This window comes from Ambystoma mexicanum, chromosome 14 (assembly GCF_040938575.1).
Source record: "Ambystoma mexicanum isolate Mex_15411 chromosome 14, UKY_AmexF1_1, whole genome shotgun sequence".
NCBI lineage: Eukaryota > Metazoa > Chordata > Amphibia > Caudata > Ambystomatidae > Ambystoma > Ambystoma mexicanum.
This window is the reverse complement of record NC_090940.1, coordinates 187,675,138-187,696,754: the sequence shown is the minus strand read 5'-3', so window position 1 is coordinate 187,696,754 and position 21,617 is coordinate 187,675,138. Positions and strand designations below refer to the sequence as shown.

Sequence of the window (21,617 nt, the reverse complement as noted above, 5' to 3'; positions counted from 1 at the left end):
GAACAAGGGGAGATACTGAATCCAGAGGGCCCTCCAGCAGCTCCAGAACCAGTACCCAACTAGCACACAGCGTGCCCTGCAAGCAAGCTTCCTAGTTGGGAAGTGCCACAGAGTCTCTGAACAAAACCCAGGACAAGGTCAGTGCCTGCAACAATCTCCTCAGCTTTGGGCCGTCCGCCTTAAAGGACGACACAAGCCCAGTGAAGAAGCTACAAGGAGTGCATCGACAAGCATCAACCAGCATCCGCATTAAAGGATATTTTCGAGTCAGTTGAGCCCCTCGAGCTGCAACCGACTACACCGCCGACTGTTGCCACGCTGCAGTCGCTAATGTCATCTGAGATGCATCGACCAGCGCTTCAGACCCGCCAACCAGCACAGAGACAACAATTCCTGACCCTGAGACGCCGTGTAGGCCAGCCTGCAGCCATCTGTCCAGCCTCAGTCGCAAAACTGCATGGCGCCCGATAGCCGCAGCTGTCTCCCATCTTGAACTCTGTCAAGGAGCTGCAAGCGCCCTGAAACCGACACGACCCGTTGCGCAACAATAATTTCTACAAGCACAAGGTACATTGTGGTTCAGTCCCACTAGTGACATTTTACGGCCCATTGCTCCCCTTGTGTTGAAACCAAGTATCCTTGAACGATTTGCAATGAATTACTTTACCAACTACCCTCCTGCCAGTATTCAGAGTGCGTCCCTGTTCCTTCTTGAAACCGCCTGTCCTCTGCATTCCTTTGCAGGGTGAGTTACATTCTGTAATGTGCTAGAACTGTCTGTTGCGATAATAATAAAGTAGATATTTTTATACAACCTTGACTGAACAGTCCCTTTTATCATTAGGTAATAATTGTATTTTCGTTGTGTTGCAACTAACCAACGATCCACGACCTTGCAGAGATAAGCCTGCCATTCCATCCACGTTACCAAAATTGGACAAGGAGGTTTATAATTTTCTTGTGTTTCCAATCTGTTAGCCTCCCTTCTGTTGTACTAGAGTTGTGGGGCTGATGGATGGTTTAGAAACTGATATTCATCCCTGGACCACTGGTGCCCCGGAACTTCATTCATCACAACTTCACTCGACGAAACATTCAGCACAGGGAACCAACTTCAATTATCATAGACCTGATTACTATTGCTCTGCAACAAAAGTCTGTTTTTCATAACCAGTTTTTTCTACAGATTCGAGGTACTGCCTTGGGGCGGCAGCCTTTGCTCATAGCCTAGTAATTCTACATATGGCTACATTTCAGGATAAATTCTTATTTTCTTAGGGCTCTCGAGAGCACGAGCAAGATGGCAGCGGGAGGACTACACTCCTTGACTAACAGACAGGCCCGTTCAAAATAACCCCACTCCTGATTGTAGCCACGGGATGAAATTCCAGACAGGGGTCCCTCTAAACCTCAGGAACTACTGGTCATGTTTTCATCTAGTTCTGGCCTGCCAATCACCACTTATTGCCTCTGGAAAATCACAGCGGTCTGAGACACTGCTTCGTCATTGATGCTACTGGGAGCCCCAAGAGCCGAAAATGGCATCTTGACGTCGATGCATGAGCGGCCTTCATCATTATGCATGGCGTTGATGTTCCCTAAATGTGCGACCGAGCAAGTGCTTTTTAATGGTACATACCAGATTTCTACAAGCTCCCCCACCGACATCGCTGTTGCTTGAACGATGCTGCAGCATGAAGCCCAGGTTCTTACAGCCCGACTCTTCCCATGAAGGGATGCAGCGCGCTTTACACAGCGGACACCGACAACCCCGATTGCATCGCCTGGATGCACCATACATCGCCCGGTGGAGCGGCCTGGTATAGCTGCATTCGCCAGTCTATCCGAAACGCAGAGCTTCAACACATGCTTGCACCAAACAATGCAGCAGCTTCAGCCGCTTCCTGAAGCATAAGGGACCCAGCAGGCTTCACCAGTCAGTGAACGGTTAGCAGTTCACCAGATAATTACAGTGCGTCTTCACGCCGAGCAATCATGGATACCTAGTACGCTGTTACATGTACAACATCATGGCGCCGTCTCCATGCCTACCACCCACCTCCCAGGATACAGGCTTTAACCAGCACCCCCAACCCTACTAACGGTGCTCAGCATTTCATCCATGGATATCCCACCATGATGGAGTCATTCTCCAGATCAGGATGAGAGGCAGGAAGCTATGCACGGTTGCAATAAGGGCAGGCTCAGGTAGGCAAGCTCTCCACGAGTCGTCAAACCATTTCCAGGCACTGTGTTCTCAGGGATGATCGCAATGCGCAGCGGATTCGTCGGGGGAGCTATGTCCAAGCTTTCCTGTGAATAAGAGGAGGCAATCACAAACACACACTGCCACATGTGCAACACCGCAAGTACCTTCAAGACTCAGGGACACAATGGACGTCCCAGCACAACTGCAAGCCATCTTGTCAGAAATTAAAAATATTGGCCAACGCACACGAGAAACACATGACGTACCTCAGGTCATTATGAAGGAGCTCAAAGAAATCAATGGTCTCCTGAATGCCCAAGCTCAATGTACCACAGAGAATGAGCGCTGCATAAGTGCACTTGAGGACAACCAGGAAATCACCGACTGATGTTGACGCACCCAAAGAGGTCCAGCGCCCTGGGGCAAATGTCGAAGACCAGGAAAATAGAACGCAACAACCTCCGCCTGGTTAGCGTCCCTGAGAACATGGAAGGTACAAACATAGAACATATTCTATACAACTTCTTTTGAGAGAGACTGAATCTAGCCAACCCCAGAGGATGTGGGCGATTTGACAGAATCCATGTTTTTGAAAGAGTGAAAGGACTGCGTTTTTTTTTATATTGCAGGGGTAGACCCCCCCCCCCCCCCCCCACAGCCCCTGTCCCCCTACCTTTATATGTTGGGATGGGGTAAGGGATATTAATATTTTAAAAAACAATTTGTTCACTTCTTCCTCAAAAACATTGTATTCGGTCACTTCCACGGTATCGTGTCCCAGAAGCTTTACCATTGAGCCAGTCCATCGTGCTCCCATACCGAAGCCGCAGATGGGCTAAAGACCTCAAATCATCACAATCCACCTATTGAATTGCCAACACAAGCCTATCGCATGGCAGGCACCATACAACTGAATGATATGTTTGTCAGGCTTTGCAATGACTATTCTAGGGAGGGCTCACAACACAGGAAGGGCTTCAACACAATCTTTGAGGCTCTAAAAAAGGTACTGTCCATCACCACCATCTCACATTTCCGTCAGTCTGGTGTATTCAGCTAGCCTGGAACCAGCACTCTTAACAAACCTGGGGAGGTGTGGGGATTCCTGAAAGAGCACGATTTAGTATCCTCGGATTAGATACTGGAGGAACAAGAATGCCCCCCTACCCGCTTCTCTGAACCTCTAACCCAGTGTGATCCTGCTATGTGCAACAGATGGAAAAGGGGCAGCCGGTTACCTAGAGGCCATGAGCGGGACAATGGACCTGGGATGACAACCCAAGAGATGATAATGCACCTCATCAGGTCCTCTTGTCCTACAAGGACACCTCTGTGGTGACTGCCCAGATGTGCTTCAAATCTGGTTGGTATGCACCGTGGCTCTCACTGACCTCATGTTAATAATGTACTTTCCTCAGTTCTGGTGGGATACAGATGTTCCATCATGCTTCTCTGGTCTTAAATATGTTTGATGCTTACTGATCCCTGATTAGTTTGGGTGATCACATTGGGACCGCGCTGGAGTTGAACCAAACTGTGCCATCCTTGATGAAGGGAACTTGGCGAAGCTCCGATGGATGACAGTCTTTCGCCCTACCATGCACGCTTCATTTCACTGTTGTGAATTATGTTCTTATTGCTGCAGTATTGGGTGATCTAGTTGCTGTAGGTTCACGATGGAACTTCTTTTGATCCAACTGACATTCACTGCACTTGCTCGAATTGTTATATTGGGGCCTTGTTCATAGACCTCAATGTTATTTCACTTAGGTTGGTTTCCCATTCTTATTTTCCTGTCCACTGGGGTATTTCTACTAGTGCAACAGCCACAAGCCGGTATCTATCACCCACTGCCTCGTTCTCACCGGACTAGACACTTTATTTCCTATGCTTACTAAGGGACATTTGCCCCCCCCCCCCATGCCCACCATGAAGTCAGAAGTAATATGTCCCATTGAGATGATATAGGATCTACAATTGCTCTGCTACTTGCAGGACTCCGTAATGACAGCCAGGTTAGACAGCAGGAGGTCTTCTCATATGTGATGGTGTCACCTGTATAACAATGAATATACATGGGTTGGGTCACCCCCATCAAACGGCGCAGACTCCTAAACTAGGTTAGGCATTTGAAAGGGAAGGTTGTCTTTTTACAAGAAATTTGAACACAACCAAATCTGCCCTACCGTGCATGGGTTGGGTGGGTGTGGCAGGCCACTCCCAGTTCCAAGGGAAGCATGCTGGCTATCCTCGTACAGAAACACATTGCCCTCACAATCATTGACACTAGGACAGACCGAGAGGGCAGATTCGTCCTGATACACATGATCTTGCATTAAAGGAATAGTGCACTCAAATATTATTGTCCTGAGGGTTCTGGCATGCGTTTTTAAGCATACGTTGATCGATCGCACAAACATTTCCTATACACCTTACCGTAGTTTTCCTCTTTTGTACACATGTGAAATCAGGCAGCAGGGCCCGGCCATCTTGTGATAATTTTATCCGTTGCTGCATCGCCCAAAGTGGACTGCCCTGGCGGCACCAAGTCATACCCCCCCGCCCCTGAGGCTAACATCACCAAACCTAGTGATATTCTCTGCCCATCTCCAGGACATTACTGGGCAGCGTAGCCAAACGCGCCCAGTCATCACCTACGTGACGCGACACAGAACCTAGAAATCAACACACATCTCAACACAGCACATCACAATTCGGAAAATAAAACTACTTTAAGGAAATAGCAAGACTGTACAATTTGTAAAGTACTTTTATTTCACAATAAACGCTTCGAGAATATTCGTCGATTGCCATATTCAATCAAATGGGTAATTCTTTTCTTCGTCTCGATCCACAAATGTTTATCGCGAGTCACACGGTGTTCATTTTGGGTAAAAGAAGCGCTTCGAACGCACCGTGAATTATATTCGACATTTCCATTCTCTTGGCGTAACGCAGACCCTAACGCATACTCCATTCATATCAACGATTTTTCATAAACTGAAATTACATGTTCCTTTGACCAGTTTTTGAATGGTGAACCTTATATCTGACGTTATTACACCCATCCCTTAATTCAATTCCTTTCGGTAAGGTCCCTTTCTCTAAAGGTCAAAAAACAATTGAACCTTATACTGTGTGCGATGTATGGGCTTCCTCAGCTCACAAGCCAAAATTCAAAGCTGGTGACCTTCACTCAGAATGAAGATACATTCTTAGTTTGCAACATCTTGTCTTGGCGCATCCATGAGAAAGGGACTTGTGAGGCAGAGGAGGAAAAATGTGGGGGTGTCGGTGCTAGCTGTTCGCGGTGCTACTGAGGGATAGGGGAAACTTCGCAATGACAGAATGCAGCCTAGTCCAAAGTTGCAGTCGAGGGTACACAAACTGGATTCCAAGTGTTTCTAGCAATAGCCCCACCTCTGCTTATGTCAGGGCCTTCTTCCCTATGGCAGCAGAAGGGCTAAGGAGGGGCCCCCCACGAGTGCAAGAGCAGGATGTCACTTTCGCGTATAATGTATGGGGGCCGGGGGCTCAACGACCCACTCCTTCCTTACATTAGCAACAACCCCAAACACATGCCCCCATGAATACATTGGTCAGAGTGCTTCCATTTCTCACCAACAACCCACTTTGATGCACTGTTTTGCTCACAGTCAGTAGTTCTTGCGTGCTGAATATCTTATTTAGTATAGGTCTCATCCCTTTTGTGGGACGAGTAGTTATTCAGCTATTTGGGCAACTGTTTGGTAAGGCAACTGCAGAACCACAAAGTTGCTTTCATACTGTTATCCATCTGGCCCACCCACAATCAGTGAAGGTCCCACAGTAGCTCGACGAAACCGGGAAGTGTGAAAGCACAGCGATACATTGTATGGCATTCGTAAAAATGGTACTTGTTGAAAAAAAAAATTGACAAAGAGGATAGATTTCAAAAGACAAATTGGATGCTTTATTTGGACACTTCATAAAACATTGTTGATAAAAAAAACAGATGGTAATCATTTCTACCGGGAAGTGAAGTGTTCCACGAGCTCTGGTTTAGGTAGGCAGGGCACGTTGGCAATGCTTTGTGGCAATGTATGTGTCCTCGGAACAAAATCGTGCGCAATTCCGCGAGTATGCATCTCCAACACAGTCATAAGATCTTTCACAAAATCAAATTACATTTCCTCATATATTGGCTTGACCATCCATGTTTTGCTTCTTTTTGTAAAGGCCATTGTGTAGTGAAGCATCCCAAAGTTTCCCGCAGTCCTCGACTGTGCATGGTCTACATTCTCATTATGCGCTTATACCGCTAATAATGTCCTATATTTCATCCTGTCTACGTCAAAATGCAATCTATTTGGCCTGTACTTTAGGCACATATTGTGGAACACCTCCAAATCTCCCGTGTGACAGAATTCTGTGAGTCCCTTCAGATCTCTTGATAGAGTTTTATCAAACACAATCTTCTCAAGGTCTTTGTGTGGAGGTGAAGATGGAATCAACCACTTCTTTCGTTCCTGCTCCGGTGACAAAGGGCCATGTGCACATTGGTGGAAATGTTGGTTTTCTGTCCAAGAGTGAAAGTTGGAATAGTGGTCCATTAGTGACCATCATTTTTCTAGTAGAATTCCCACAGACCCATCACAAGTTTTGGAGCTCCACCAAAGATAGTTGCTGAAAGACTGGGACCACTGTAAAATATTTTCAGAACCTTTTTTTTCCCCTGCAGCTGACGGATTTGGCAACGTGCCATACATCAAATTGATGGTGAATATTTTGAAACAGCTCTCTCATTGTCTTGGCTATTGAAATGTGTCCGTCCATGGCTATGAGGTCGATTTGCATTCCCCTCGATTGGAGATCTTCCAGTGATTTTATAAAACCAAGTTTCTCCATGGCCACTGAGGATTTACATTTGCACATTTGCACGACCACCGAACTCACAATGTTTTTGTTTCCATGTCCTGAAAGTGTTATGTGCAGCATTTTGCTGAAAATCCAGGGCTGTCACACTCTCTATCGCCAGCTAGCCTGGACTGTTTTTCGGAGAATGTACTTTGAATAGACACTTATTCAATTTTCTAAGCTTAAATAATGGCAGGGAATAGATATTGGCGTTGATATTTGTAGTACTGCGTTTTAGAAATGAAATTGAGTCCCACAAATTGACAAACTGGACAACTTAATGAAACTAGAGCCACTGAAAAGTAAAGCAGCTGCACACAGTAGATTCCCAGCTGGCAGTTTCCCCAGCATCGGTTGAACAGACTATGAACATTTTTCATGGAGCATTTCACAGGTGGCTTGTATTTTGAGGTTACTGCCTTGTGATACACGAGTCACATTCACCAATGGCTTCCCACATACTTCTCCTCTAACTGAATGCACACATTTCTGCATCATTATAATCTCCATCAAGCTGCTGTCGAATACTATGTATTTGGGCTCCTTTATTAAGACTATCATCCTGCATGAATGTTGTTTCTGACTGAAATGTGGTTGACATATCAGCCAAACTGGACATACTGTAGTCGAGATCTTTGTCTAGTTCCTCAATCAATTGTATTGATGCTTCAGTCTCCGTCATTTCAGCGTCTGTTACTTGAACATGAATTTGGAGGGTGTTGATTGTGTCAAGTGGTCTGCAACTAATTCAAAAGCATCTTCACAACATTCAGTTTCATCTTCATCTGGAGGAGCAGTCGCATTGTAGCAATGGTCCAACAACACTTTGCTGGCTTCGCCTGTCACATTAAATTCATTTTCTGGCTATTGGGCAAATGCATCTCGAGTCTGCTTATTGATTTGAACACGCTGCGCCTCAAATAATAGTTGCTCCATGGTGAAATCAGTTTGGCAAGCAGCATCTCCGATTTCTGTAGCTGTCTGTGTCTGCATAGTTCGTACACCATCGGGCAACTAGAAGACAGGTTGGAAAAAGATGTTCACTGCAAATCCAGCATACAGTATTGGACAATTTACATTAAAAAAAAAAAGCATGTTATGAAGGCACCACCACAAAACACTGTTTAAAAATGAAATTGTTTGTAAATTACCGTATCTTTCTTGCTTTTCTGTGAAACCTTCACTGTAACGACAGCACCAGCAAGCTGGTCCACCGACTCAGATCCACGTGCCTCCTCTTCTATATCTCGATCCATTATAAATCCCTAGAAAAGAGTATCCATTAAAAATATGTCATTCGTATTAGAAGAACTAGTTACTCTTACCTTGTAACGTTCTTTCGATGGGATGTTCCTCCGACGTATTCCTTATCTTAGATAGAAATCCTTCAGCTTTGCTGGCCTCGGAAAATTTTTTCGCCAGAGGGCGCTGCGCGTCGATGATCGCCGAGTCGATGACCCTCGACGGCCTCCGTGCCGACGTCGACGTCATCCTGCCTATAAAGGCCGCGCGCAGCGTCCGTTGCTCAGTTCCGTTTTGTAGTCCCCAGTAATGTTTTTGGATTAGACTAATCACCTTGAAGGAGCATAGGCTGCAAACCCACAGGAAGTCATACTGCGGGGATGGATGGGAGGGTCGATAAGGAATACGTCGGAGGAACATCCCATCGAAAGAACGTTACAAGGTAAGAGTAACTAGTTCTTCGAAGGGATTGTGTCCTCCGACGTATTCCTTATCTTAGATAGACTCCCATAGCAGTGGTATTGTGACTGGAGGCGGGAGTAATAAAAGTTATGTTACCCTTCCAGAATGGACAGAGTGTAACACAGCCTTGCCGAATCTAGTTTCTTGACTAGAGGAGGAATCCAGGCTATAGAATTTGGTAAATGTATGTGCGGACGACCATGTGGCAGCCGCACATATATCTCGAATTGGCACCCCTCTTTGAAGGGCTGAGGATGTTGCGATACCCCTGGTAGAATGAGCCCTTAGATTTTGAGGAGGCTCCTTTCCTGCCAATTTGTAGCACTCCAGAATGGCTAAAATAATCCATCTGGAGATGGTTTGTTTTGTTATTGGAAGGCCCAACTTATGTCCTGCATAACCTACAAAGAGTTGGTCTGCTTGTCTGATCTTAGCCAATCTGCTGATATAGAAGCTCAAGGCTCGCTTAGGGTCCAGCCTGTGCAGTCTCTCTTCCTCCTTCCCCGGATGAGGAGGAGGGTAGAAAGAAGGTAATATAATCTTCTGAGTGATGTGAAACTCCGAGACTACCTTCGGGAGGAAGTTAGGCTTCACCTGAAGAACAACTTTGTCCTTGTAAAAGATTGTATGTGGAGGTTTACACGATAAGGCTTGCAACTCGCTAACCCTTCTAGCAGATGTCAATGCTATTAGCAAAACAGTTTTGAGGGTGAGAAGCTTCAATGAACAAGAGTGTAGTGGTTCAAAAGGGGCACCCTTTAGGAAGTTTAAAATTAGGTTTAAATCCCATAAGGGAACTTGAAAAGGTTTCGGGGGATAAACATTAGTTAATCCTTTTAGGTATTGTATTACCAATGGAATTTTGAAGTATGAAGGCTCCTCTGCAGTGCGCTTAAAGATTGATAGCGCTGCGAGATAGCCCTTAATTGTGCCAACCTGTAGGCCTGAATTAGCCAGGTAAAGTAAGAATGACAACACCATAGGTGTACCACAAGAAAAGGGTTCAATATTCTTTTCTCTGCACCAGCTGCAAAATTTGTTCCAACGGCAGCGGTATAGAGTTTTAGTTGCCGGCCTTCTGGCCGAAAGCAACACCTCCATAACATCATCCGGAAGGTCCCAATCCTTGTACCTCAACCTTTCAGACACCAAGCGTGAAGGTTGAGGGTCTTGATGGCTGGATGGAGAACCTGACCTTCCTTCTGCGAGAGAAGATCCTCTCTGTATGGCAGTCGAATTGGAGGGCAGATGGACATGTCTAGAAGGTCCGGGTACCACGTTCTCCTGGCCCAATCCGGGGCAATTAGGATCATGGTCTTCCGAAACCTTCTCAACCTCCTGATCATTTGAGGAATGACAGGGACCGGAGGGAACGCGTACAGAAGTGGGAACTCCCAGTCCACTACGAACGCATCTCCTAGAGCTCCTCTCGGGGGAAATTCCCTTGAGCAAAATCTGTCGCACTTCCTGTTGATACTGGTGGCGAACAGATCCACTTGAGGGGTTCCCCAAAGGGCGAAGATCTCTTGAAGGACTTCCTGAGCTATCTCCCACTCGTGAGAGACTGTGCTCTGCCTGCTCAGAGCGTCCGCTGTCAAGTTCTTCTCTCCGGCTAGGTGAATTGCCGATAGAGAGATTCCTTCCTGAATTGCCCAAAACCAGAGCTGCATCGCCTCTCTGCACAGTGGTAGTGAGCCTACGCCTCCTCTTTTGTTGAGGTAGTGCATGGCCACTGTATTGTCCGTCATTATTAGGACGTTTCTTCCCCGTACAGACGGCAGAAAAGCCTTCAGCGCTAGTCTGATGGCTCTCAGCTCCAACAGGTTGATATGTAGTTTGGACTCCGATGGAGACCAACGACCGCTGATGGTCAAGTCGTTGGCGTGAGCTCCCCACCCCGTGAGTGAGGCATCCGTGACTACTGTTATCTCCGGCCATGGTTGCCAAAACATTTCTCCTTTCAGGATGTTCTCCCGACAGGCCCACCACTGAAGGTCTCGGGCTACTTTGACCGGGATCCGAAGGAGATCTGTCATCCTTCCTGAGAACTGTGACCACTGAGTTCTCAGTGCCCACTGGAGGGATCTCATTCTCAGGCGAGCCTCCGGCACGAGGAATATGCAGGATGCCATGAGGCCTAGCAACCTCAGAAAGTCGTAGGCTGGGAGATATTGGGCATTCTGAAATCTGATGACCATCTGCAGAATATCTCGAGCCCTCACCTCTGGTGGCAAGGCTTTTCCCAGGGAAGTGTCCAGGACTGCTCCAATGAATTGGAGTCTCTGTGATGGTATCATCTGTGACTTCTTTAAATTGAGGGAGAAGCCCAGCTTGTGAAGGAAGTGGCAAACATAATCTAGTTGTCTCTGAGCCTGTTCCGAAGATACAGCTCTGATCAACCAATCGTCTAGGTAAGGGTAGACATGAATCCCTTCCCTCCTTAGACTTGCAGCCACAACCGACATTAGCTTGGTAAAGACCCTCGGGGCGGAGGTTAGCCCAAATGGCAGAACTCGAAATTGATAATGAGAGCTGCCAATTGCGAACCTCAGGTATCTCCTGTGCCTGGGATGGATCGGCACATGGAAATAAGCGTCCTGGAGGTCTAGAGATACCAACCAGTCCTGAAGCTGGAGGGCCTGAAGGATCTGAGAGAGAGTCACCATCTTGAACTTGTCCTTTCGGAGGAATTTGTTCAATTCCCGTAAGTCTAAGATGGGTCTCAGTCCTCCGTCCTTCTTCGGTATTATGAAGTAGGGGGAGTACCAACCCTTGTTCCTTTCCGCTACAGGTACCAGTTCTATGGCACCTTTCTCTAGCAGGTCTAAAACCTCCTGCAAGAGGAGCGGATCTGGAAGCTTCAAAGGGTTGTTCCCCGGTGGATGACTCTGAGGGATATGTAGGAAGGGCAGGCAGTAACCTTGGGCCACTGTCTCCAGAGCCCAAGCATCTGACGTAATAGCCTGCCATTCCGTCAGATGGTGAGTTAACCTGCCCCCTACTGGTGTTCTGTGAGGGGAGACCTCAGAGTGGTTTTGAAGCGGCTGATGCAGTTGCCGAAGGTAAAGTGGCTCCTGCTCCTGCGGGTGCGGCTTTCTTTCCCCTACCCCGTCCACCACGGGTAAATCTTCCTTGGCCTCTTTGAGCCGGTCGTCCCCTGCCCCTTCCATATGAGGAATAGTAACGAAAGGACCGTCCTCTCCACGATGATCCCGAAGGACGAAAGGTATTCTGACGGATAGCAGCTCCCAATGACTTGGCTGCTGCCTTGGACGTTTGCAGTTTCTCCAAACTGTCATCCGCCTTCTTTCCAAAGAGGGTAGAACCGTCAAAGGGCATATTCAAAAGCCTGGTCTGCACGTCAGAGGCAAAACCAGACTTCCTCAACCACGCATGCCTGCGGATTGTGGTACTTGCCGCCATGGCCCTGCTGATACTGTCAGCAGAATCTAGGCCAGTTTGTAGGGTCTCGCACATCGCATCTTTACCATCCCTGATGATGTTTAAAAATGCGTCCCTTTCCTCTCCTTCTTGGAGGCAGTCAGCCGCTGATGAAGCGCACTCCCAAAGGGTGTGGCTGAACCTAGCGAGCGTACAGGTCGCGTTAATAGACTTTAACGCCATGCTACAGGCAGAAAAAACCTTCTTAGCCATGGCATCATACTTTTTGTCATCCCTATCCTGCGGAGCAGTGGGGTATGCAGATGTGCTGCCTGATGAGGTTGCAGCCTGTACAACCAAGCTCTCAGGAGTAGGGTGTTTTGACAAATATTCAGGGTCAGAACTAGCCACCCTGTATTTTGTTGACAGTTTTTTATTTACTGCCGGGATAATTTCTGGCGTTTCCCAGTTTGTCAAAATCCTTCTCTGTAGAGCAGAGTGAAATGGAACCACAGGATCCTCCTGTGGGCCCTTGTCCAGTATGTCAGTGAGGTCATCCTGCTGAAAGGCAGGAGAAGGTGCAGACCAACCCATAAATTCTATGATTCTAGACATCAGAGCTCTATATGGAGTCTCCGCATGTTCTCCTGGGTCTGGTTTGATAAATTCTGCTTCAGGAGAAGTGTCCAAGCCACTAGCTTCCTGAAGTGCATCCTGAAGATTTTTTAATCTTCCTTCCTCAGAGGCGAAAGTCTCTGGCTCTGGTGATGTGGTCCTCTGTAAATCAATATCTTGGTCTGAATCCTCCCTTTCCTCAAAAATCGAGGTTAAAGGGGGATACATTGGTTTTTGGAATGGTATAAACCCCATTTCCAATGCAGAAGGAGCCATCATCACAGGCCTTGAAAACGTCGATGTCGTCGACACCGACGTGAAAGTACTCGAAGGCGCCGTGAAAAGCGTCGAGAAATGTGTACTAGGCCTCGAAGAACTCGAAAGGATCGGAGTCCTGCTCGAGAACGACGTCGACGTTCTCGGCGTCGAGTCGGAGGTCTTTTGTCTAACCGTTGGCTGTGGAGTAGCCGTGGTTATTTCCTTCACCGGCGTCGATATCGGCGTCGACGTCGGCGTCGACTCGATCGACTGATGCGCCGATGAATCCTTCGACAACGGCGTCGATGGCGCCGACCTCTGTTTCGAAGGAGTTTTCGACGATGGCGTCGATGATGCTTTATCTCCCGATGGCTCGAGGCGCTTTCGGGTTGACTTTTCCGCCGGGTACTGCGACTCGCGGCGTTTAGATTTTTTGGGTTTTTTACCCGGGGTATCACCCTCAGCTGTCTTCGAGGGGGACGAGGCCGCTTTCTCGAAGACGCTTAGCATCTTTTTCCTGAATTCCTCCCACTCAGCTTGCGAGCTGCGTTTTGTGGGGCAATGAACTCTCTCAGGAGAACTCGACGAAGATGACGAAGGGGATCTCCTACGTCTCTTCTTCGAGTGTCTCGATGTCGACGAGTGGTGGGAGCCACTTCGTGATCTAGATCGAGAGTGTTTTTTATGGTGAGGAGACGAACGTCTCGACTCTACCGAAGAAGCTTTCGAGGAAGTTAAAGTTGACCTACCTCTCTCGAGCTTCCCCCTACGCTCCTTCAAGGCTTTCGCCGTCATGGAAAGGCATTCCTCACACTCCGAACTCTGGTGCGTGATTCCCAGACACCACAAACAGACCCTGTGAGGGTCCGTCAACGACATTTTCTTCCCGCAGTCTCGGCACTTTTTGAAACCGGACCGAGGGGTCGTCGGGTCGGAGGAGGATGCCATCGATATCGAGGTAAATAGTAGTTATTATATACGTTATCTTGACGAGAACTGAGCAACGGTGTTCCGAGGCACAACGAAGCGCGGAAAAACGGAACTGAGCAACGGACGCTGCGCGCGGCCTTTATAGGCAGGATGACGTCGACGTCGGCACGGAGGCCGTCGAGGGTCATCGACTCGGCGATCATCGACGCGCAGCGCCCTCTGGCGAAAAAATTTTCCGAGGCCAGCAAAGCTGAAGGATTTCTATCTAAGATAAGGAATACGTCGGAGGACACAATCCCTTCGAAATCAAATTATTCCATCGCACACATGGCTTACACAGATACATACACAGATTTAGTCAAAGAATACATTTCGAATTTCACCTGATTGATGGCTAGTTTACTCAAAGATGACTGTTCGAAACACACTGATTGAAATGTTGCACTCACAGCAATTTGCAAAAACTGCGCGTTTATAATAATGTCACTGTCTAATAGAATCAGATCTAGGACCTACTTTCTTTCATTCGAGGGAACCGTCAGTATGCATACCTCTGGCTCTGGATCAACTATGAGGGATGATGCAATTGTAGTTGAAGCTTCAGCATCTCCCTGTAACACAGTACTTGTTTTAGTATGGATGAAAACATTGAAATTGGACGCAGACAATGGTACATATCAATAAAACCATGAATGAAACATTGTGTAAACGAACGACACGATATGTAAATATGACCATATCTCAAATGCCATGCATAAAACGTTTCCAGAACTGAATAGCTAAATAACACTACCTGATACGCGCTCAAGAGTGGTTGTTGACTCCAGGCAAGACATGGATGCAGAATCTTGCGCCTTCATATTCAGCGCATAGTCATGGAGTTGTAAAGGGAACATTTAATTTGATTTAGAAATTGTAATCTTAAAAATTGGCATGTAAAGAGACAGATTACAAAAAGATTATGCTAATTTCAAAGTGCACTATAGCAGAGTTATCTCTGCCCATAAATCCCATAAATCGTTTTCTATGATGCTCCTAAAACCAAGGACAGACGTTTAGCAAAATGGGGTTTACAATCTTGTAAATATGAAAAGTATTATAAGGGACATTTACGCCTAAAACACCAATCCGTCCATTTATTTACCTGTTCACTACCCCAAGGGCTACAGCTAAATCAGGAACCGTGACTCACCTGAGGCGCCTGTGCATGAATAGAGTCGGAATTGCATTTGGAAGCAATTTACGAGACGTTCTGAGTCCATTCTTCTTTGTGTACTTCGATTGATCGTGCATATTCGTGGCAAAGTGTAGGCTGCAGATGTGGAATCGATCACCCCTCTAGTCCCCCAAGACTTCATGGGCTCTACTTTCAAGCTCTTCCGGCGCAAATCTGCAATATCTGATCCATTCACTTATAAGATCTATATTCCTCTGGAATACATGCAATGTAGTGTATTTAAATTTGTTATGGGTCTTAGAATGGCAACTGAAAACCATGCATGCAGGCATTGTTGGAAATTCTGTAAAAAATAAGGTCAACATTATTCGAAAATTACTTTGCATAAAAGCGTGAGAAAGATGGAATTATATCATATCTATGCAAGCTATGTTTTGGTCACCGAAGCAAAACCAGTGTAACGTAGCCGGCTGTATTATAGGATAACTTTCATTTTCAATTCATTGATATGATTTTCAACATGTTACTCTTCCCTTGAATATACTATCGTGCATCAAAAGGAAACATGCTTATAGACACAGTCCGCGAAGGATGCAATTCGATCCCAATTGACACGGATGACAATTTATATATATAAATATATGTATATATAGATAACATAACCAATTAAAATCAAGTCAATGGCAATGAGATGAATGAACTTAACACTACTGGGTACGTTTGTTCAAAATAGATCAAAATTTACAGATCAAGGAGATAAGATTAGGTGACCTGCCCTTACCTTGACCAACAAACAGTTAGATTCAGCAAGCAGGGTAGTTTGTGGCGGGAGAACAGGGAGATGTTCACAGGTAGCACAACGACAAGCTGACTCGCAGTGGTCACAGAAGTTCTCAGGTAGCACTTTCACGAGTTGACTTGCAGTGCTCAAAAATGTTCTCATGATAAATATCAAGTGGTTTATAAAGAATTAGAAAAGAGGGTGTCTATGTGAAGAAATGATGTGTATATAGCGTGGTCTTATATGGATAGCAGGGGCGCAGTCTGCTTAAGGGGATCCTGCCTGGAGACACAGGGTCTGAGAAGGGCATGTGAACATTGACCCCCTGCATGTAAGATACCTTCGGTACATGGTGTTTGGCACCTTGGCCGTTCCCACCCCTGCTAGCACCCTTTGGCAGTGCACATCCACTGGTGTCAACTGCCTCTGATAATGATGGAGGGGGATGGATGGGTCCGAGGTGTGCAGGAAAGGGCCGGGACACTTCTGAATGGAGACACACTTGATTCACTGAAAAACTGAAACAACCATTGATAAAAGTTCTGTTGTGTTTTATTTTGTTGCTGATTTTGATGGCACAAATGTATTACACATTAAAAACTTCTGGTTGCAGCACAGTGTGGGAAAATCCCCTGTACTGACCGCTGTCACTGGTGAAAGTTTCTCTAATGGCACCAACGACACAGGCGGGTATTATTCGTCGAACACGGTGTCCAAGCCTCCCATGAAGCCACCATGTAAATGAACGATAGGCCACCAGCCTGTACCACCTGTGAAAGAGAAAGATACAAACTGTTTTTAAATTAACAAGATAAATGTATTAAACCTTAGTTGCCAATGACAAATCTTGTATCCAATGGCATTGTTGCCAGTACAAATGTCACCTAGACACTGTACAATATTGAACGACTATACATTCCATTACATTTGGGACAAAGAAATATTGCTTCATGGCTGTACATGAAATAAACACAAGGAGAGCACTAGGATTTGGCCAAAATTGCGAGTGATGTATAGAATTGCAAGACTACATTTGTTTGGCATTGATAGATCAAAGTTAGGACAATATAGGAGACAACCATGAAATGGTAGTGGCCCAAGTGACATCACAACTAGAGTACACTTACTCGTTACTTGGATTGTGAGGGCGAACTGTTGCTCGAAGTTTGTGCATAATCACCATCATAATCCTCAACATGATCCGTGTGAGGCAGGCTGCCCTGAAGTCTGGCAGCTCGGTAAAGCATTGCGGCCGTGTCTCGCCTTCTGATATGTACGACAAGCATCAAGAGTTTTCTCGGCAGCAGCAGTTCTCCTTGGTTGGCATTAGCGTGCACCAATTGCAGGTACACCAGGTGGAAACGCCGTCCATGCGACTAGGCTCAGGCTCTTGATCTGTTGAATCGTCCTCCAACTGTCGTCTGAAGCCCCATCGTTTGCGCATCGTTCTCTTTCGAGTAATTCCGCCTCAGAATACTCCAGCTCATACTGGTTGGGCTGTATTGTTCTCGCAATTAATTTAGCATTGCAGGTTACTGTGTACATAACTTCATTGATTACATAAACAAACAATTCTTTCAAGGTACTGAATTTCCCAGTGTGATTCTTTACACATGCATACAAAATGTGATGATAGAATTAGCCACTCAAATTGACATAATTAGTCCACAATTTCCTATTCCCTGTCTTTTACAGATGGGGTAGTCCAAATATGTGGCTTCCTTGCTTTCAATTTGATTGCCTTTGTGTTGATTCTTAATGCACAACGCGTTTCGGGCTATTCTAGCCCTTCATCAGGTGAGAGTTATTCACAAGTTCCAATAAATCAATTTCTGTAATTTAAGTAGAGACAAATTCTAGTCAGTATCATTGTTCACTCAGTGTTTCAGAATACTTGATACGTGCTTCTCAAAAATGGTAATTCAAAATACCTCGGACCTTCAGTTTCACTGATACAAAAAATCCAGTGTTCTTCCAAACACCTTCCACACTTGGCCGGTAGATTCTTAATGATTTGTTTTTCTTTAGCGTGCAATGAACAGTCTCGTTGTTAGATCTGTTATGCACCGGGATCAGTCACTTGGGAAGAAGTGCTGGGTCCCAGTGTCATAACCCTGATAGTTAACATTTTCAGGAAGAGTAGATGGTAATGCGCATTTGAATCATGTGCTCACCTTTGTCCTAAAGTTCCCGTGCCGTGCATGTTCCCGTCGCTATAACGGGGTCGCCGTCTGTGTTGAATCGACCGCTCACCGATCTTTCGCTCATCTCGTTTTGCTTCTCTCCTATACCGGCGTCCACCCCTTGATGTTTCCGTGTGTGTGTGGAGCGTTCCACTGTGGCTCAGCGTTCCCGTTCAATTTGGTTGTTATGGTAACTGTGTTGTTGAGGAACTAGACGAGGTGACTTATTACTCGTATTCCATGGGCGCCATTTTAACATATCCTTACTGGTTGTGTGATCATATTGAGATCTTCAATCTTCCTATGTAGTTAACATACCCTTCATTTATTCAGTTGTTCTAAAAAACAACTGAAATCCCAATCAGCATTCATGCCGTTGGGTTGCATGGAATTCAATTTTTCGATCCAGTAAGTTTCCCTTTGAAGCAACATTTTGTTAAGGTTGCCACCCCTTCTTGGGGTTTTCACCTGTTCCAGGATGATGAACCTCATCTGAGCAATGTTGTGTCTCTCTTGTTTGAAATGTTGTGTAACTGGCGATTTGATGGCCCCTGTTCTTATGTTCGACTGGTGTTCAGCCCATCTTGTTTTGGCTTTTCTCGTTGACATCCTGACATAATATATCCCACACGGGCATCTTATGCCCGTGTGGGATATTAAAACTGAGTTCTTTGTGTGTGCCAGATTTTTATAGACATGCCAGTAAGCTAGATGAGAGATTTAAAGTCACAGGATATCAGAGCAAACTAATAAGTAATTCGAAGAAACAAGATTGCTGTACTCTTAGAGAAAACCTTACTTAACCCTCGGGATAGGACCAGAACAGAGGCAAGAATCACATGTGTACTCACGCATTGCCCCAAAACCTCGGATTTGAAATAAACAGTGAACAAATACTGTCCGCTGGCCCAACTGAGCCATCCAAATGAACCAGCATCACTGGTTGCCTTAAAACATTCCAAAAATCTAAGATCATTTGATTCATACGCAATCTAAGAAAGACACATTTAGAGCTACGCTCTCGAAAATACAATCCTGACTGGTCATTATCCGTGTTTGTTTGTTTTATTTATTTATATAGCGCTCCAGACCCAGAGGTAGAAGGGCGCTTAAGGAAAACAGTTATAGTGCGATATATACATTTTCATTATACAACAATTTACACAATTTACAAGCATAGTTAAGCAGACGGCAGTGTTCACATATATTTGAGGGAGGGGGTACGTGCTACTCTTTGTTCAGTAGCCAACCAATAACATGTTTCCTGAAAATCTGAAAGGACTCAGTAGTTTTAATGTTGAGTGGTAGGGTGTTCCAGAGTTGGGAGGCAAGCACTGTGAAACTAGCACCTCTGGCTCTTTTTAAGGTAAATCTAGGCACTGTCAGGCATAAGGTATTGGAGGATCTGGTAGTTCTGTTGGCGGGTTTCATGGTAAATTTATTAGTGAGATACGGTGGGGCTAGGTGGTTTAATGCCTTGTATGTGAGACAGATGGTTTTCAAGTCAATTTTTTGTTGTATGGAGAGCCATTTGCACGATTTCCTAGCAGTGGAGATGTGCTCTGGCCTGGGGATGTGGAGTACCTGTAGTTTGTTAATTATAGATTGGTTAGCACCTAGGTACAGGCTAATGCAATAGTCCAACTTGGACTGTATAGGGGCTCTGGCGAGTGTGAGGCAGCTGTTAGAGGATAGGAAGGGTATGCTGGCTCTAATCAGCTTTCCAGTGTAGGCAGAGGCTGAGGCGGTCGTGTTGGTTTGTTTGGAGAGGTTAGTGTTGGCATCAAGGTAAAAGCCAAGGGTTTTCACACTTTTAGCAATGGGGATGGTGTGACCCTCGATGATAATGTTATTGTAGTTAGGGCTAAATTTTGACAAGTCACTGGGGGAGCCGACAAGGAGAAGCTCCGTCTTCTCATCATTCAGGCATAGGCCGTGAAAGGCCATCCACGCCTGAATGATGGAGAAAATGTCATTAATCCGGGTGACGTCCGCATTGTAGTTGTCTGAGATGGTGAGGAGTATCTGGGTGTCGTCTGCATAATTGGTGTAGGTGACACCCAGATGGTCCAGTTTGTCGAATAGTGGCTTTGTAAATATGTTATACAAAGTAGGGGAGACACAAGAGCCTTGTGGGACTCTGCATGTGATGGGGATGTGGTCTGCTGCAGCTATTGTAGAGAAAACCCTCATGGTTCTGTTCGCCAAAAAAGATTGTATCCATGTGATGGCAGAGGAGGAGAAGTGAGCTGCGGTGGATAGGTGGCTGCAGAGGATTTTGTGATCGACCAAGTCGAAGGCCGCTGAGAGGTCAAAGAGGAGTAGGATGGCGGCATTACCTTGGTCTTTGATTTCGTCAATCTGACTTTTGAGGTCATTAAGGGGAGTTTCTGTTTCATGTTGAGGTCTGAAGCCAAATTGACGTATTTCTAGCAGTTGGGTGGATTCCAGAGACTCCTGAATTTGGAGGTAAGCGACTCTGTCCAAGATTTTTAAACAGGAATGGGACTGTAGTGATGGGTCTATGATTGGCGGGTATGGCTGGGTCTAGTGATTGTTTTTTTAAGAGTGGGAGAACCCAGGATTCTTTTAGGTTGCTGGGGACTGAGTTATTGGTGAAGGACAGGTTAATTAGATTGGTGATGAAGGGGGATAGATCTCTAGCTGTGTCTTTTATGATCTGGGCAGGACAGCTGTCCCCTTTGCAATTGGAGGGTTTTAAGGAGGTGATAATGTTGTTTTAACTTCTACAGTAGTTACCTTCTTAAATGTGAAGCCCGCCTTGGCATCGATGGGCGTTGGTGAGCTAGGACTGGTAGACTTGTTGCTGGAGAGTTGTTGACGTTTGTCATGAATTTTAGTTTGGAGACCTGTGATTTTGTTGTTAAGGGCGTTCTGGATGCTGGTGCACCAGGTTTGTCTTTCATGCAGGCGTCTATAGGTGGATTGGGATTTTCTAGTTCCTTTAGAATTTTAAAAATAGTTCTTTGGTGCAGGACCCTGCCTGATCTAACTTTATAGGCATCTTTAGTGCAAATTATCTCCCTTTTATATAAAAAGGAGGATATATTCGTAAGATTTGATATATTTTCCGCTGATGGATTGGTTTTCCATAGGAGTTCTACCTTGGGTATCTTTTTTCTGAGTAGTTTAAGTTTGGGGGTGTACCACGAGTTCAGATGCGCTCTTGGTTTACCTTTGTGCAATTTCAGTGGGGCGATGGTATCAATAGCATTGGCCATGGAGTCGTTGAAAGTGTCAATCAGTAGGTTTAGGTCAGCATTGGCCGGTAGTGCGTTAAGGGTGGGTAGGACCAGGGGTAATAGGGCCTCGGCAGTTTATTTCTGGTCGGACAGGCTGGTACCATGGAGCACTTTTTGGGTAGTACATGATTGATGTTAATTTCAAGAAGGATGAGATAGTGGTCCGTCCATGCAAGAGGTTGGGGGTCCTTGCAGATGGTGTTGCAGTTGAGAGTCGCTA

The 21,617-nt window shown here is 45.9% G+C and overlaps 1 protein-coding gene across 3 annotated transcripts in view; it reads right to left on the bottom strand.

Moving 5' to 3' along the window:
• Window positions 1–21,617, bottom strand: part of DAAM1 (dishevelled associated activator of morphogenesis 1) — an 896,952-nt gene that overhangs the window by 794,562 nt on the left and 80,773 nt on the right. The gene's annotated exons all lie outside the window — the stretch shown is intronic.